The sequence below is a fragment of the Zerene cesonia genome, chromosome 9 (genome assembly GCF_012273895.1).
Source record: "Zerene cesonia ecotype Mississippi chromosome 9, Zerene_cesonia_1.1, whole genome shotgun sequence".
Taxonomy (NCBI): domain Eukaryota; kingdom Metazoa; phylum Arthropoda; class Insecta; order Lepidoptera; family Pieridae; genus Zerene; species Zerene cesonia.
In genome coordinates this window covers 6,444,770-6,463,181 of record NC_052110.1, presented here as the reverse complement: position 1 = coordinate 6,463,181, position 18,412 = coordinate 6,444,770, and the positions used below count along the sequence as shown (strand labels likewise).

Sequence of the window (18,412 nt, the reverse complement as noted above, 5' to 3'; positions counted from 1 at the left end):
GGTGATCTTTTTTGAAGAAAATGTTTAAGTTATGTTTCAATGAGCAACCTCCAATCTCGTCTTATATTAAAAAGATAAAAAGAACAAATTTAAAACTAAAAAATACGATAACTTACACTAATTATAAAACTAAGATAATAAATGAACAAAATGATTAAAACTAATAGGAGAAGAAAGTGCCTCAGCCCAATCTTTATCCATATAAGGGACAATATCGAATGGTGTAATATTACAAGTTCTATTGATTTATCAAGAATTAAATCATTTTAAAAACTTAAATCCCATATAACGATTATATTCACACATATAGTGTGATTTGTACTTTCATTAATAATTTATTTGTTTATTTAGAAAGAAAGATTTATTTATCAGAGACAGCTCAACACACTAATGTAACAAATTGTACAAATAAAAATCAACAAATAGATGCGTAAACAAATATAAAATTATACAACAATGAAAAAAGCACAAAACAAATAAAAACAGGGACAACAACGAAAACAATAAAAAGCAACAGTTATGAGAAGTGCGTCATAGCGACCCTGACGAAAAGCCTATGCCGCAATGTTAAGGACATTGACAGCGCTGTTTTTCAATGCCCCACTTATGACTAAGGATTCCAGTGGCGACGCAAGGGGTATTAAAAAACTTAATAGATATATTTAAAAATTAAAGACTTTTTAGCGGATTTTCTCGCGTAAAATTAAACACAAGATCCTATCCTATCCTACTAATATTATAAATGCGAAAGTTTGTAAGGATGTGTGTTGCTCTTTCACGCAAAAACTACGGAACCGATTTCCATGAAATTTGGTACGTAGACAGCTGGACAACTGGAATAACATATAGGCAACTTTTTATCCCGATATTTCTACGGGATACGGACTTACGCGGGTGAAACCGCGGGGCGCAGCTAGTTATAATATAGTAGTAACAAAAATCGTAAACGGTAGTTGAAAAGTAGGTAAAGGCGTGACCAAAAAGGAAAACGCCGAAGCGTTAAATCGTCGTTATCGCGGCATCACACCCCATAATCAATGATTGTCGCTTCCACTACGGGGAAAGCTACCGTTGCACAAGTAACGAGTGTTAGGCTGCCCTGCACACGAGGTACGAAAGTAGGAAACGTAAGGTTACACACTACACTAATAAACCGAGACAATACTAGAGACAACAAAGTGGTTAAAGGCAGGTTATTTAACGGGAATGATACAGTTACACAGGTAACGAGTGTTAGGGTGATTATACACGAGGTAAGACGGTAGGGGTAGTAACCGAGTGATACACGTAAAGAGAGACACGCGAGACAATAAAGAGATTTTATGTAATAGTTACTCAAATAACGAGTGTAAGGCTGTCTATACACAACTGAGTTTTAGGCTAACGATGCACCAGTAAAGAGGAAGTATACGAATCGCAACGCAAACGGGAGGTTTACTTCAGGATGGTCTAAAGGTAATGGTACAATTTTTAAGAATGTAAAGAGGATTGGGCAGCAGGTAGAGACTCAAGCTAATAATGCTTTAGTAACAAGAACAAGGTTTATTATGCTCATTAGTTAAGATACTAAAAGTGCACGTATGTGAGTCGATGAGATAAAGGCCGTGACGAAGTGAGTTTCTCTTTCAAGTTGATATTGACAATAACAAATCAAGAAGTTCTTATAACTACTTACACTGCCAGTACCAACTTATCTTTAACATGACGAAAATTGAGTTAAAGATATTGAATTGTTCATCTGTGTGTTTTATTGCTGTCTTTCAACATTTTAATTATTAAATGTGCCGAAAGTGATACCTGAAATATTATTCTAAAGGCTACCCTTAAGCCACATTGACGACACCTTTAATTTCAGAGATAAGTTGACGGCATTGTAATGGAGAATTATTTACAGAACTATCGTGACAATCGCAAGACGTATAAGAAACCTACAATAACGATAGCAGAAACACGTAACTAAGTTACTAACACCCGGTGGTCACAGCGATGCCATTCAATCGTCCGTCTCGAGCAAGTTGCGGGAAATCGATGGGAAATCACTGTTTATAGCTATTACCTTCGAATTTGACTTCGAGAGGTGTTTGAACTTTGTCCAGTACCGAATAAGGATTTGATAAGCGTGAGACGGTTCTATGGAAATGCTTTAGTTAGGTACGCAACCGCAGTGTTCTTTTGAGAACGATGTTGATCGCTACATAATTCCTGCGTGCTAAGATTAGAATCATCAAAGAATTGGAGAAGACTCAACCAACGCTGTGACCTTAGCGCGGTAGTTATGTAGTTGTGCTGAAGCGTTAAATAAATAAATAATAAACTGAAATGTGGTGTAAGCCTTGCCTTGCTGACCCGCTGGTGAATTTGGAACGTTCGCACCACCGATTTGTCCCAATCCCAGTGCAATATTGGTTGGCAGCTATCCAGTGACCGACCATTAACCACTTGTACAATATTATCGTAGAGAATATATGAACTAGATGGTGTACGGTCTACATAGAAATGAGAAAAAAAAAAACAATGAAGATCAATATTTTGGGATTCTGGCTTAACGTTAATTCCTTATATTCTCATAGTAATGTTTGGGTTGAGAATCAGGAATATAATTATTTATGGGTAAAAATCATAAGCGTTAAAATTGAATCCATCGAGATATCTCTAGTAATTATAGATAAGTTAAATAAGATAGTGCAATCTTATTTTTCTATGCATTTAATAAATAACTACCCCTAAAGTATCACAATTGTATAAACAGCGTATATGAGAGTATCCAATGCTGTAGCATATGTTTATCTCATTGCTAACTTTGTGCCTATTTTGCATAACGTTCAGTACGCCCGAACCTGGCGGTTTCCAGAACGGCCTAAGATCTTTGTAACAAATACGAGGATGCTTGCCAAAGCCTATCCACATCAAAGGTCTGTGACACTGGGAACATGCCAACGTGACTCAATTAGTACGCTTTGAACTTTCATTATTCCATACACCAAAAGTGTAGGTGCCAAATATATGGTCATTGCCTATGATATTAGAAATGAAAAGGGATAGCTATATTGCTGAGGACTAACTAAGGCAAGTTGTTGTAGCAGTTTGATTAAGTCGCTATCTCTTTCTATGTTAAAGGTTCCGTATTGAATGTGTTCGAAACGCACAATTTAGAGTACAGGACTTTAGGTTTATTAACAACTAGCTGCGCCCCGCGGTTTCACTCGCGTATCCCGTAGGAATATCGGGATAAAAAGTTGCCTATATGTTATTCCAGTTGTCCAGCTGTCTACGTACCAAATTTAATTGCAATCGGTTCAGTAGTTTTTGCGTGAAAGAGCAAAAAAAGCACACACATCCTTAGAAACTTTCCCATTTATAATATTAGTAGGATAGTAGGAAGTAGGATGTCGGTTGGCTGAACAGCATTCTCGCCTGTACCTCGTCGGCAGAGGTGCGGGTGCTGGTCAGACTTACCGATATTGGCTTACAATGATAAGTGTTATGTTAAAATCGGTATTAGTACTTACGGGACGACGTGGTCGCTAAGCGACAAAGCCCCTTGAACAATAAAGAAAAAAAAACAGGTTGCGTATTGTTTATCGCTGTCGTAGTTTTAAATTACGGTGTACCTTTGAGTTAGTACTTATTATAACAACGCAACGATATACTCGTATGTATGCCATTCAGTATGAGCATGGCGTTTCTTTGGGTCCCTTTGCAGTTATATAGTTTAAGGGACATCTTCAATATGGCCACAATGACAAGTGCATAAGCTATTATTGATAGAACTGCTGACAAGTTAAGATTACCGGTAATATGCATTGTTTATTACAACAGAGCTTTAATCTTTGCGGTTGTAATAAACCTCAAAGTCCCATGCTATAAAACAACCTATAAAAAACATTAGCGTTTGCCCGCGGTTTCGTTCATTCAAAATTAACAGTATTTCTCCACTATTTAGTGGATGTTATTATAACTATAAACATTTATCTTGAATCACTATCTATAAAAACTCAGCAAAATCTGTTGCATAATTCATAAGGTCTAAGTATACAGACACACACAGGCGGCGGAAAGTGACTTTGTTTTATAATATGTAATGAAAATAGGGGTTGTACTATTATCACATTGTCCAAAAGATTAACTAGAGGTTTGTAAACTAGTGATTATTTAAAGTGCAGAAACGTTCCCGGAAATCTTTATTCCATCCCTGAACTTGAACCTGAGACCACCAACTCAACGCACGAAGCGCGATAACGAAATGTGCTTGAATCAGGAGATCGTGACCCAGATAGGTGCGAATGAATAGCCTTTAGCATTATCGGTGAGCACACGTCAAAATAGCTAGATTCTGCGATCTTAAAAGATTGACTACCCTTGTCCCCTTGTAGGGTATGAGGCTAAATGTATTATATATTTGATTCGCTGATCAGCTTTCTTTACGAATAAACAGGTGTGTCCTATGTGAACGAAATATTCCGTTTTTGTTAGTCACCAACGGGAATCGAACCCAGGACCCCTTAGTTTTTTAACCACTGAACAATGGAGGCGGTCGATGTGTGTATATATGCAGGATATAAACAGAAAATTGCAGTCAATCATTTAATACGCTAAGCTACCTATAATCGACACTTGACAAGATCTCGTTACGCAAATTAAGGTCATAAAACACGTCGCAATAAATAAATTATAAGTACAGTGAATAACCGTGCTCCGGGTCTTAATGCCGTTATGATAACAAATGGGTGACCATTACGGGTGAGGCATGCGCAGTGAGCGCGCGAACAGCGGTGAGATTTCACAAATTACTTTTATATTTCAATTGATTACTGCTGCTCGCCCTATCTTCGCCCGTGGTACATGTATCGCCTATGTCATTCAGTGAAGTTGAAGCTTTGTAATAGTTAAAGAATTTTTGAAATCGATTCAGCGGTTTTTGCATGAATACGTTACAAATATACAAAAATACAAGAGTTTCTTTATGATATTATATAGTGTAGATAGATAAATAATCTGATCTTCTTCTTATTCTTCTTCTATTAGGATTTTATGAATTAAGAAAGGCAAACGCAATAAACGTTGCATTTGTAATAAATCGTTGTGTTCTATGTATTGCCATAATTTTACATGATTATATCTCGTCTTATTTTTGTGCTAATTCTAAATTTCTCGAATATACCGGACACCAATTTTTTAGGACCAATTCCAATTTATTAAGTGTATATTATATACATTCGCTAATGAATGTTACAGTCGAATGTTAAATAGTGTTAAGAGCGTATGTATGTATAACGAATTGCTATAACGGGGCTCTGTGAAACACAGGATTGAATAAAACCACGCAAATTAAAATCTACAGGCTTTAAATTCCCGCACTTTTTTACTCGACCAATCCCAAGCTTTCGTACCTTACGCGTGAAGTTGGGTGCTCGTCTATAAGCAGCTAACTTCACGCATATATACGACGTCATACATACATCATTAAACCCCGCGTTTCAGAGAGCGAAGCGTTGTCAAATCCGCAATCGCTAATCGCTCCTTACGTGACCACAACTTCACAGCCTGGTGCTGAAGCGTTAACCGAGACCTTGTAAATGTTGGTGTTAGATCATAGGGCGGTTTGCTGCGCAGATTGTGCTATTAGTCACGGTGTGGGAGACATTATTAAATAGTACTTGATACGCTTTATTTGGTCTAAGTGTTTTATAATAATGATATAGTTTGAACCTTGTTAGTTATCGGGCGGTTAATATCCATGCATGTGTAGGAAATGCATTAAAAACGAATGTAGGTGTGTGTACTTTTATGATATAATTGTGTTAATTATATAGATATACTTATAAATGAATATGTTACTAAGCGTATAACTAGAGAGCGGCTCGACACATTGGGTTGTATTTTTTAGCACAAGGAAGGTTTTTATGAAGAGATAACGTACAGCGGATGAAGCCGGGCGGTGACTAGTGTAATATATATCAATGTTTGAGTCTTTAATACTGTGTGTATTAATATAAAAGTGTATGCCTTTATTAAACATGGAATCCCCCTCGCACTTAATTAAATGAAACATGTCACAATAACGCGTTACTTAACTTGCTTAGATTTAGTGGATGGAAAACAAGATGGTTGAACCATAATTCATATTTACAAAAATCAACATCGTCCCTTGGAGGAGGTACCAGATCCTAAAATGGGACCAAATGACAACGGATTCCTGTGAAACGCCAAAAAGAAACACGCCAATCAGTTAAAAACCCACAGAGTTATCCTGTAACCAACTCCAAAAAACAACTTCCGTATTGAGAACCACCTTCGTTTTAACACGCATCCATAAATGGTTATAAACTTTCGCGTTTGCAACATGATAAATCCATCCGTGCATACTCAGCCTACTTCGTCTATTAACCGAGTGGCCTGTACAATCTATCACCACTCCAGGCGCAAATGTTGCGATTAGCACTCCATCTTATCGGCTGGTTAGCACTGGTTGACTTGGCTTTCTAAAGGATAAAATGGATTTCATCAATGTGTTTGACTGTGATGAAATGTAGCTATTTATGCCTCAAGTTTATTATAACGTAGTCGTTGATTTCTATTGTGCCCGTATTTTGTTGTATATCTGGTTCAATTGTTAAAAGATTTCAGCTTTAAGTAATTGTTAATTACGTAGTTCGAGCTATAAAAAGAATTTTAATTTTTAAGTGGTAATTTTTTTTTTTATTAATTCATATCAACTCCGGTTTCAATGACATTTGAATATGGTAAAAATTATCACTTATAAAGTATACGCATATAATATAGTGTGTAAATAATGGAATGCCAAGTAAATAGTTATCGTTATTTAATTACGATGTATATAGAAGACTTGTTTCTGTTTACCTTTTTTACCAGTAGGTGTAAAAGATGAATATGTTCTTTATATAAACCAACTAGCTGCGCCCCGCGGTTTCACCCGCGTAAGTCCGTATCCCGTACGAATATCGGGATAAAAAGTTGCCGATATTATGTTATTCCAGTTGTCCAGCTGTCTACGTACCAAATTTCATTGCAATCGGTTCCGTAGTTTTTGCGTAAAAGAGCAACACACATCCTTACAAACTTTCGCATTTATAATATTAGTTAGGATAGATTTATTTCTATTTTTGTTTTGTTTCCTTCAATTTACCTTAAGCTACGTGAATACCCATTACCATATTTTAATACTCGATCGAGAGCGATCAGCTCTGGCATCATCGTTCCAATCATTTTAAAAAAACGTAAAAAATAGCCGCATAGGTCGAGCTGTTGTGTTTTACACTTAGCATTTGGCGATATTTATTTATATAGATTACGCATCACCAAGGTAGCAGGACTAATCTAGTCAATCATTAGATAAACTGTCCCCATCAACCCATAATAGCCCTAATATACCAGAGTTCCGCAGATGCATATTGAGCAGGTGATAACAGCACCTTATCAGCTGATGAATCAATTGATTCATTATCTTAAACGGTGAGAGATAACGCGGTGACGTGTTCAGACGTAATGAAGATGATTTATTTGAAATGCAATTAGGGACAGCAGGATTTATTGGCTTCGAATTTAATGAGAAGTTTATCGTTTGAATTTGGAATTTGTTAGATTGGAAATTTGTGGCGTTTTTATAGACACATTTCTTGATACACTAAATTTGGAATTTTGCTCTCGTTTTATACGGACGTTGAGTGTGCATCTTGATTTTTTTTTTATATTAATGCTTCACGCGATCTTAACTTTTAGGCTGTTATACCATCATCATCATCAGCCCATATATGTTACCACTGCTGGGACACAGGCCTCCTATGAGGGTTCAGGCTATAATCCACCACACTGGCCAAGTGCGGGTTGGCAGATGTCACATGTCGTCGAACTTTTTGATTCTTGGACATTCCGGTTTCCTCACGATGTTTTCCTTCACGGTTTTTAAGCAGTGGTGATGTTATCCACGTGTGCAGATAAATTGAAAAATCAATTTATTTCCTGCACGCTCGCCCGGTCTCGAACCCCGACTTATCTATTTTGAAGAGCTTTGAAGGCTGCTATATTAATTACCAAGGAATAAATAAACGTTTCAATTATTTGAATTACGTTGTTTTTGCTTGAAGAGGCTTAAAATATAAATGATAAGTAAATCTTTCAAACATTAAACTAATTTTCTTCTTCGATATTACCATACAGACTTTCACTTCCAATTTGATTCAGCATTACAAAATCCCACCTTGCACCAGCGATACAGTGCTAGTGAATTATATTCATGCAAATTTGTAAATCTAAACACGATTTCACTGACAAACTAACTTGTGTTATACAATATTCGAATCGACAGCAGGTTATATTTTCAATGTAGTCGAAGAGATCTTACATAGGCCGAATATGAATCGTTTACGTGACTGATTCGAGTCATTCTCCTTAATTAGAGGAAGTTTTTAGAATTTTGTATTGGTGTATTACATAACAAGGATTATATATTTCCCAGCTTGAGACTATGCACCTAAAAAGTAAATGCTTTTTCATGTAGAGTATTTCGAATGGTTGAGTATAAATTGTAGTCTGAATTATAGTGCGAATTGTCGAATATTGTACAGAAATTGTACAATCACGTATCGTTTTAGGACTTCATATTGAAGGTTAGTTGTCCGACACGGCTTCACTGGTAATAATGGACAGTCCCGAGTAATTTCGGGCCATCTTATCTTGGGTCTCAAACTATAGTCTATACCAAATTTCATCTAAATCTATTGAGTGGTGTAGGCGTAAAGAAGAGACGAAGAGCGACAGAATTACTTTCGCATTTATAATACTAGCTGCGCTCCGCGGTTTCACCCGCGTAAGTCCGTATCCCGTAAGAATATCGGGATAAAAAGTTGCCTATATGTTATTCCAGTTGTCCAGCTATCTATGTATCAAATTTCATTGCAATCGGTTCAGTAGTTTTTGCGTGAAAGAGCAACAAACACACACACACATCCTTACAAACTTTCGCAGTTATAATATTAGTAGGATTAGTGGGGATCTATTAAATAGAGATTCAATAACAGAATTGGTCATCGTCACTACACTGCTACGAAAACGCAGATTCCATCCAAAAGATACTTTCCCGAAGGGCTTACGTAACAACGCACTAAGTCTCACAGTTATTTCCCAGCAATTGTACGATAAGGAACCAGCTCCGGACGTTATTTATATATTTTGCATCTAATTACGATTATTTACGAGCCGAATGTACCGTCGGGCCGAATGTGTGTCATCACATCCGTTTTGTTGTACCATAACTTTCATAAGATTCAGATTGGTCGGTGTTTTAGGTTCAGGATTGGAGATATAAGGGTCGTCCCTCGTTTTTGTAGTGAAACTACTTTAGAATCGTTGTGATTTCAAACCTAATGCAACGGAAGAAACGACAGGTAAGAGACACAAATACAAAAATGTGTAGAATGAAGCCGGCAAAGAATGAGACAGAAATATATATACTATTTTATATTTTATATATATTCATCTTATTCTTTTGTCGAATTACTGAAGTTCCACTTCTATCGTGTGTGACTCGCACACACACCTTTTTTTGGCGTTTGGTTCTACAGAACTATCATTTATTTGAACGAATTGTTAAAGGTGTATCATCATTAGCCAATGTTACCACTGCTGGGACACAGGCCTTGTATGTTCGGGCTGTTTGTATGTGACGAATGTACGCTATTTGCATTTAGAGCCGATATTCATATATGTCAGGATGGGTTGCAAAATCTTTAAATAGATTCTGATATAAGATAAAATTCCTTGTCATTAGATTTTTTCTAATTTATTAGCGAGTTCCATTGTTAAAGGTAAAAAAAATTGACAATGCAATGAGCATTGATCCGATCTATTTATGATTACGTATCTACCAAAAAAGTTTTGTTTTCGGTTTGTTTATGATTTCATCAATATAGTATATAATATATAAATATCTCTTTATATCTTCATTCCAACCAATATTTTATCCTACTGATATTATAAATGCGAAAGTTTGTAAGGATGTGTGTGTGTTTGCTGCTCTTTCACGCAAAAACTACTGAACCGATTGCAATGAAATTTGGTACGTAGACAGCTGGACAACTGGAATAACATATAGGCAACTTTTTATCCCGATATTCCTACGGGATGCGAACTTACGCGGGTGAAACCGCGGGGCGAAGCTAGTTGTTACATGAATACTCTACCCACCCTGCGTTAGCAACAGGGCTATCATAACTTCTAGATAAAATCTCACCTCTAACACATAATTCTCAACCTTAAGTTCACACGCAATAACAAACATTACCCGTTTTCGGATCATATTAAGAAACAGCAATAAATTAAAGCACCAATTACAATGACAAAACGCCGCGGTACAGGCGGAGTGACAAGCGGCCTGTAAAACAAAAACCATATATTATTGAGCGTGCGCGGGCGCCGACTGACCGAGATTTGTGGTGTCGCGCTGTGGCGGCGTTTCAAATTCATATATTCGTGTATATTTGATATTTTTAATTGCTTTATGACGGTTGGTCACATATTGTTTGACGAGATATGTTGGTGTCGAGTTATTAACGGCGTTAAAGCAATAATCTGAATCTTCTTATTGAAATTAGTTAATACCTGTGAAAGTTTAGCTCTCATTACCGAAGAGATAGATTAGCATAAAGTTTGAATTGATTTTCAGTCTTAATCCGAATATTTATTATATCAAACTAACTTTCCATCCGCAGTTCCGCATGCGTAGACAAAAGACAATATAGGGGGATACGGGTCTCAAAATATCTATCACTGTAACAAACTTCATCCTAATCGGTTCGGTGCTATAAGCGTGAAAATGAGACAGACAGATTCATCTTCGTATTTATAGTATCAGTAAGGATTAACAAGTTATATATTTGAGAAAGTTCTAGGTGAATAAATATTTAACCAAATGATTATTGTATATACAGTGTCTACAATCTCTCTCTGAATGTAGGTATAGCTGTAAAACATGATGCAAATCGCGCGTAGAAAAATAAAATACCATAAAAATAAGGACTAATACAATGTTGTGAAAACTTAATTTTTAGTTATGACATTGAAATGATTCATAATTATACTTTATACAATTATATTATACTAATACTAATATTATGAATGCGAAAGTTTCTAAGGATGTGTGTGTGTTTGTTGCTCTTTCACGCAAAAACTACGGAACCGATTGCAATGAAATTTGGTACGTAGACAACTGGACAACTGGAATAACATATAGGCAAGAGGCGAGGGGCGCAATTTATAATTACAAAAGGGCGCAATTTTATAATAACTTCGATTTGATACATTCGGTTCAGGGAAGGGCTGTCTTCAGAATTATCCAGTTCCAATGCTGTTAGGTGTTGCGTTTCATGACAGAAGAATACTTTTTCAACAGCGCTGCTATGTGCTAACGTTATTATTCCTGCGTATATTGCGTATTGCATTCAATTTTGAATTGGATATATTTTGTTTAGGGTTTACCGTGACGTCTTGAAGCAGTACTATTTCCAGTGTGGGGAAAGTAACAGACGCCTTTTAATTCTCTGTAAGTTTGTACAACCAAATTATAGAAGATATAAGAGATATAGAAGCCGCGTATCGTAAGCTTTTTGACAAACGATTCGTGTTGGTTGACTGATTTTTTTTTTCGTTTTTTTATTCGATAACTCCGTGGGTTTTCAACCGATTGGCGTGATTCTTTTATTGTGTAATAGAAAATTGTCATTTGTTATAATTTTAGAATCTGAAGGTGTACTTCCCTGGGACTTGGGTAACCTTTGTTGTGAAAATGATCTTTTGAAGAAACTAATCTTTAAAAGAAACAAATTTTTGGCAACAATGCGTCAAAATTATGTCTACTTTTGCGTATAGAACTTTGCTTCATAATAAATTCAATCATAAAAGACAAGGTAAGAATAGTCGAATTCGCCAAACCCGTAATCGATACGGAAAACAAAACGCATTCGAGTGTCGCATAAACAGTTGTGTTGCCGGATCGTGCGGTGTACATCACAGTTTTAACTTTGTTTGTAATCGGAGCGCGTGTGGGGCAGGCTATAAATTGAGACGCAAGCCCCCATTGTGGGGCCGTGACGTATGGTAGGGGTAATTTTGATGTATTGGTGACGGTCCTTTTGTATGGAGTGACTGTTAGGTTGGAGCAGGGATGAGGGATCGAACTCCTGGACGCTTAGTCACCAATATAATGAATGGTCAGAGTTTAGTGGATACTTTGGTCTAGTTGTTAACTTGTCTCGAAGGTCTAAGTTCAACTTTATATATCTTTATAAATTATGTTGTATCGGATGAGTGATGAACCATTCACCTTCTGTTAACATGTGCACATACATTGACAGTATATATTTTATGAAGACATTAATATATATGCATCAGAAAAAAAACTTTAATAGCGCGATGTAGGAAACAAACGATGCCACCAACGTGTAAATGATAGAAATCTACATTCAAATACCTCATTACGTGTAGTAACACGGGTGACGTTAGCGGGATAATGTACGGCGTCTCGTATTAACATGCATCAGTAAGTAATACACGATAAATTAAATAAGGGATATCACGTTTAAGTGCATTCTTAATGGTGGACACTGGGATTGATTTAAGGCTAACGTCTGGTGGGATTTCGTAATATTAATGCAGCTTAATGGCTTTAGATTCGAATTAAATATAATTGCCGGTTAATATTTTTTTAAAGTGATAGATAATTAACTCGCTTTGAGTTAATTGCGGTGTTTGCTTTGATGATAATGCAGAAATGTGTGTATCTGTGAGTTTTTTCTTTTTGCAACTGGAGCTTTCTTTGTGAAATCTGAAGGTATTTATAAATGAACATTTTGTATATTATGTGAAGTCTTACAATGGATGATTGACGAAATCGAAATGAAATTTAGCATAAGGCATAACGTGGCCATTTACCTGTAAAATGGTTGTAAAAATCAGTTCGATAGATCCAATGAGTATCTCCTACAATGTCGCTAACGTACAAATTCACAAGCGTTACCTATTGGGTCACGTTGTTTGTCCGCGATGGACTCCTAAACTACTCACCCGAATTTGCACACCATGTGCTGTTTGATCCACATTAAAAGATATGATACTTTATATTACTTCAACGACGATAAATGAATACCCGGCGTGCCGCTTAGCATTAGTATATACTAGTTGCGCCCCGCGGTTTCACCCGCGTAAGTCCGTATCCCGTAGGAATATCGGGATAAAAAGTTGCCTATATGTTATTCCAGTTGTCCAGCTGTCTACGTACCATATTTCATTGCAATCGGTTTAGTAGTCTTTGCGTGAAAGAGCAACAAACACACGCACTTCCTTACAAACTTTCGCATTTATAATATTAGTAGGAAGGACGGATTATTAATACAGTAAGTTGTTACAATTTAATTTTATAATTTACTCACCCGAGACTTGCGCCTCCTTTTATATAAACGATAATTGATCCAAAAACACTTGGTGGATGCTATTTTTTCCAGATGGTCTCGTAGCTTCGGAGGTCAATTTGTACCACTTTCACTAAATTGTTCAAGGATGTGTCTATGTCATTTTGGTTTTATTATCGGCATCGGTAAAGCCTCGCTTTGCTGTTTTAATCGAACGTCAAAATGTTTCATATTGGGGATCAATCATGTGTGTTCAGCGCGCAAATGTCGGATATGAGAAACTATGTTAGCTTGCTTGGTTGTGTATTTGTTCTTAGATATATATATATATATATATATATATATTTTCTTTATATCATAGCGGGCAACTGAGCTGGTGGTTCGCCTAATGGTAAACGATCACCACCGCCTATGAATATTCGCAGAAACTTAGACCTCTGAAAATGCGCTGCCCGCTTTTAAGGGATAAGGGATAAGGAAAGGATTGATTACTGGAAAGAAGGAATGGACTGGGAAGGGCTAGGAAAAGGAAGGAAATATATATTTTAATTTTTTAACCCATCTGCGACTGAAGGAGGTTTGTGTTTTTGAAAAATCGCTCTTTCGTAACACGCTTTTAATAGCTTCAACAGCATGTTTGTGACTAAAATGTTTGTGTATAACCGACTCCTTTACACTTGATTTTAACCGACTTTAAACAGATAGATTTCATTCAAACTTCCTACACATGGCAAGGATTATTTATTATTGAGGTAGTGTTTAAAATATGAGGGCTATGTGAGTCAATATGACGCTCAGAGAAATCCAAGTAGTATATGCCTATCCTATAGAGAAATATTTAATGAGTTTCTTGATTATTTGATAAATCAATAATTATGAATACCGGTAGCAATAAACAGGTGAATAAACGTCAGGGGATTCTAATGAACGACCCTCGATATAGCATTACCATAAGTCACGAATGTGGGAAAATCGTTTAATTTGCAACGTCGTAAGTGACCTTTGTGAAAGTAATTTTAGATGGCGGAGTAGCTGTTCACCCGTGATTCCTATATATAGCCTATGTCACTCAGTGAAGATGCAGCTTTCATGTTGTGAATGAATTTTTCAATTCGCTTCAGTAGATTTCGTGTGAAACGTTAGAAACACAAATATTTCCTCTTTTTTTATGTAATTTGAGCTGGTTACAGCTTGATGAACATTCCCAAAGGTTGCCCCTGCGAACACGCTGCCAGCTCTTAAGGGATAAGGAATAAGGATAGGATTGTCGACTGTAAAGAAGGAATGGATTGCGAAGGGCGACGAAAAGAAAACGAGCCGCCGGCTCCCGCATTCACCGTACAAAACACAGTAGCACGTAGCTACTGTTTCACGCCGGTCTTCTGTGTGGGTGTGGTACTTCCCCGGTGTGAGCTGGCCCAATTCGTGGCGAAGCGTGCTCGACTCCCACATTAGGGCTTAACAAGATAAGTACATATGGCTCACATTTAATGTCCGCCTCTTTGGTACAGTGGTTAACGTGTTATCGTGGAATAGCGGGATCCTTGCTTCGATGTCGATATATTTTCGATATGTGGTGAGAAACCCAGACCCCACATCTCCTATCTCTCTTTTTCTTCTCGCTCGCGAAAAGGAACGGGAACGTAAAATCTTATCGAATCGAGAATTTGACAATACGATACATATAATACGAAGTGTGGATAGTGATACGACATAAAATTAAATTCGTTTAATAGTATTAACGTAAAAGAATAACATATTCACGTCTGGCAAACTTAAGTATTAAAAACAGTAATTTAATTGTATTTAATTATACTTATTGTTATATAAACGATTCATCTCAAACGCTAATAGTCGTAGGTTGGTGTCAAGCGAAACTAATTAAAGAGATTTATTTTTTTTCCGCCTTTAATTTATCGCCATCCCCCAGGGATGTTATTTATCTGTATGTCTGTAACTGTACACCGTTTAAACGGTGTTCCACTGTGATTTACGGTAGCGGGTAGATTTTAACGTCTTTCTAGATTGATCGAGCGATGCTATCTGCAAATTGGTGAAGTTATTTGCTATGTTGGTGTACGTTTTGCGTTGTAAGGTAATTATGTTTCGCGTACTTGATAAATTGTAATGTAATGATATTACAATATATTGCTTGTAATGTTAGCAATTTGTGTATGTGTGTGTTGTTTATGGTAAGGTTTATCTTTCTATGATAAACGGTTGGTCTTTGGGGTGTGATGTTAGAAGTTATATCCCTACTCCCTACTAATATTATAATTGTGAAAGTAATTATGTCTATCTCTTCTTGACACATGAAACACTGAACCGATTTGGATGTAATTTATCACTGATATAGTTTGGAACTTGAGAAAGAATAGGATATATATAGGGGCTGTCTATTATTTCATGGATATGCCGTGGAAAAGATGGTAACTATTTCAAAAGTTACTTATGTAAATTTCATTTTAATCCTGTTAAAATAGATTGCTACATATTAATTTTAACTAATCGTTTGAAAATCGTCTAATTATTCTTGTTGTGGAAGAGTTGAATATTAAACTATTAAGTGATATGACATAAAATCTTTCGCCCATTATCATAATATTACTTATATGAGCAATAAAACATATTTATCGTTACATCTATTTGCCTTTATATAGTTAAATTTCCATCGCATCTAAATAATGATCGACGCATTACAGGACTAGAGCATTCTCACCGACCTTTGATATGTGTACAGCGTTTTAACTAAACCTATCCGTTTGAAGTGGGTGAAAATCTAGTTTATAGGAGTCGGTTACATACAAAAACACAAATGTATAGACATACATAAACAGCCAAAAAAATTAAGTCGAATTGATAACCTCCTCCTTTTTATGATGTCGATTGAAAAGATGATAGAAAGTGTCCACTGCACACGGGATTCGGTTTACAAAAGAAAAGCGACACGTGAAATGTTTTCCGCATACCGTCCCCGAAATAATATCGGAAGTAGAATTAGTTAGTGGAAGCGAGGGCGGTATCTATTTGCATCGATTGTCTTTTCACAAACACTAAATGTACGCTGTTATAAATCGTTTAAAACTTAGCGATATTACAGTTTGAAGGAAGGCATATGGTTTTCATAGTATTTTCCTGTGTTTGATTTTTCGCGAGTATTGCACGCTAGCTGTGCCACGCAATTTCACCCGCGTAAGTCCGTATCCCGTAGGAAAATCGGGATAAAAAGTTGTCTATATGTTATTCTAGTACTAGTCCAGCTGTCTACGTACCAAATTTCATTGCAATCGGTTCAGTAGTTTTTGCGTGAAAGAGCAACAAACACACACACACATCCTTACAAACTCTCGCATTTATAATATTAGTAGGATTTTCCTATACTTTTTAACGAATACTACATTAAAGTATTACATTAGTCAGGTAAAATAATATAATGATGAAAAAATCGCGTTTAAAAACCATTAAAAAGTCTTTAATATCCAAGTGGTTTTCATTTAAATCCTCGATAAAGTTCTTTCAAAATGTTTACCGAACTTGCCTAAATATTGTCGACTTGCTTCACTTTAGACGAGAATGTCTATTTAATAGAAAATATAAAAAAATCGCACACTAAAATATATCCGTACAGTAGTACAGTTCTAATCCTATGGAATTAATCGTCTTCATAAATTTCTTGCTAATCGTTTGTTTCACCCTTGTCAGTATTGCAGTATTTCATAAGAAATGTTTAAAAATCACCCAGATCGAGCAACGGGTCAGGTCGAATCCTGGTCGCTATTTCTGACACCGCTAATTAACATATCACGTATAACAAAACATAACGTTCGATAATCATAGTGCAGGAACTCGCAAGGTCTTTATTTGTTTATGTGATATGTCTTAATCCCAATGTCTTATGTTTGTTAAATGGCCAAGTGTGTATAATGGTTAAACACAAATCTGGTGCATCATTTATAGGGTTCGGTACCCAAAGGGTAAATTTGAACTCGATTAAAATGTCGGTTTCCGTTTGTCTGTCTGACACCGGACTGTATCTCGTGGACCGTATCTCAGTCGCTCTGTAATATATTTCTACGGAGGTGTCTAGTGTCGTGAGTCCGACTCGCACTTGACTGACTTTTATATTATTTCGCGTATGACAAACAGAATCATTTACAAGTATCCTATTTATTTTTCATTCCATATACGTAATATAAAAATAAATATATGGAAGTAATTCTATCTTAAATGATTTAACGTTTTTGGATCATTATTGTTTTTGAATGGACCGCCCACTGAATTTGTATATTTATATGAAATCAACAACGTGAGGTAACTGCTGTTGGTATAAGGTTATTAAATACATACGCTTCAGCCATACCTAACCACCACACCAGCAACATCGAATTATAATGCAACGCAATATTTCTCACACGGATCTCGGACTATGGGATGTTTAATTTTAATCAATAGCTTAGCCGTATATAGATTAGCTGTGGATATTGTAATTACAAGTCGAGACGCCTTCCGGGTTAGAACGTGTTATTAATTAGACTGCGAGTGGATACACGATCGGCTATAGCCTTGTTGTGTTCCCAAGTCATTTGGGGCGAGGGAACAGATTCTAATTATTACCGGGAATCGCTTTTTGTCCTTTGTCCCTATTGTATGAATCTCACTGATTAGGTGTAATGTCTAACCATTAATTATTATGGATAAATACTGCTTGGACCCATAAAGAGTCTAGGGGAATAAGAATTACGAGCCGGTGTTAGAGCTGGTAATGTGGTGTATTATGAGGTGATAAATTAAATAATGCTGATTTAATTTACTCTTGACACCAGCTCGTTATTCTTAGTCCCATAGATGATGATGATGATGATGATATCAAATTTAGAAAGAAATAAAGAAACATTTATTTTCCGATCGCTGAAGTGGATGAGGAAAAAAATCTAGGACTAATGTTTGATAACCGACTTCATTTCGAGAGTCATGTGCTGAATACCGTACGT

At 36.3% G+C, this 18,412-nt stretch overlaps 1 protein-coding gene across 5 annotated transcripts in view; it reads left to right on the top strand.

The window, feature by feature from the left end:
• LOC119829011 (calcium uptake protein 3, mitochondrial) overlaps positions 1 to 18,412 on the top strand; it is a 78,714-nt gene that overhangs the window by 49,400 nt on the left and 10,902 nt on the right. The window contains exon 1 of one of the 5 annotated variants that reach the window (XM_038351366.1): positions 5,754 to 5,773. The exons of the other annotated variants lie outside the window; for them this stretch is intronic. The gene's annotated coding sequence lies outside the window, so the exon portion shown is untranslated. Of the gene's footprint in view, positions 1 to 5,753; positions 5,774 to 18,412 lie in introns of those variants that run through there. 5 annotated transcript variants of the gene reach the window in all.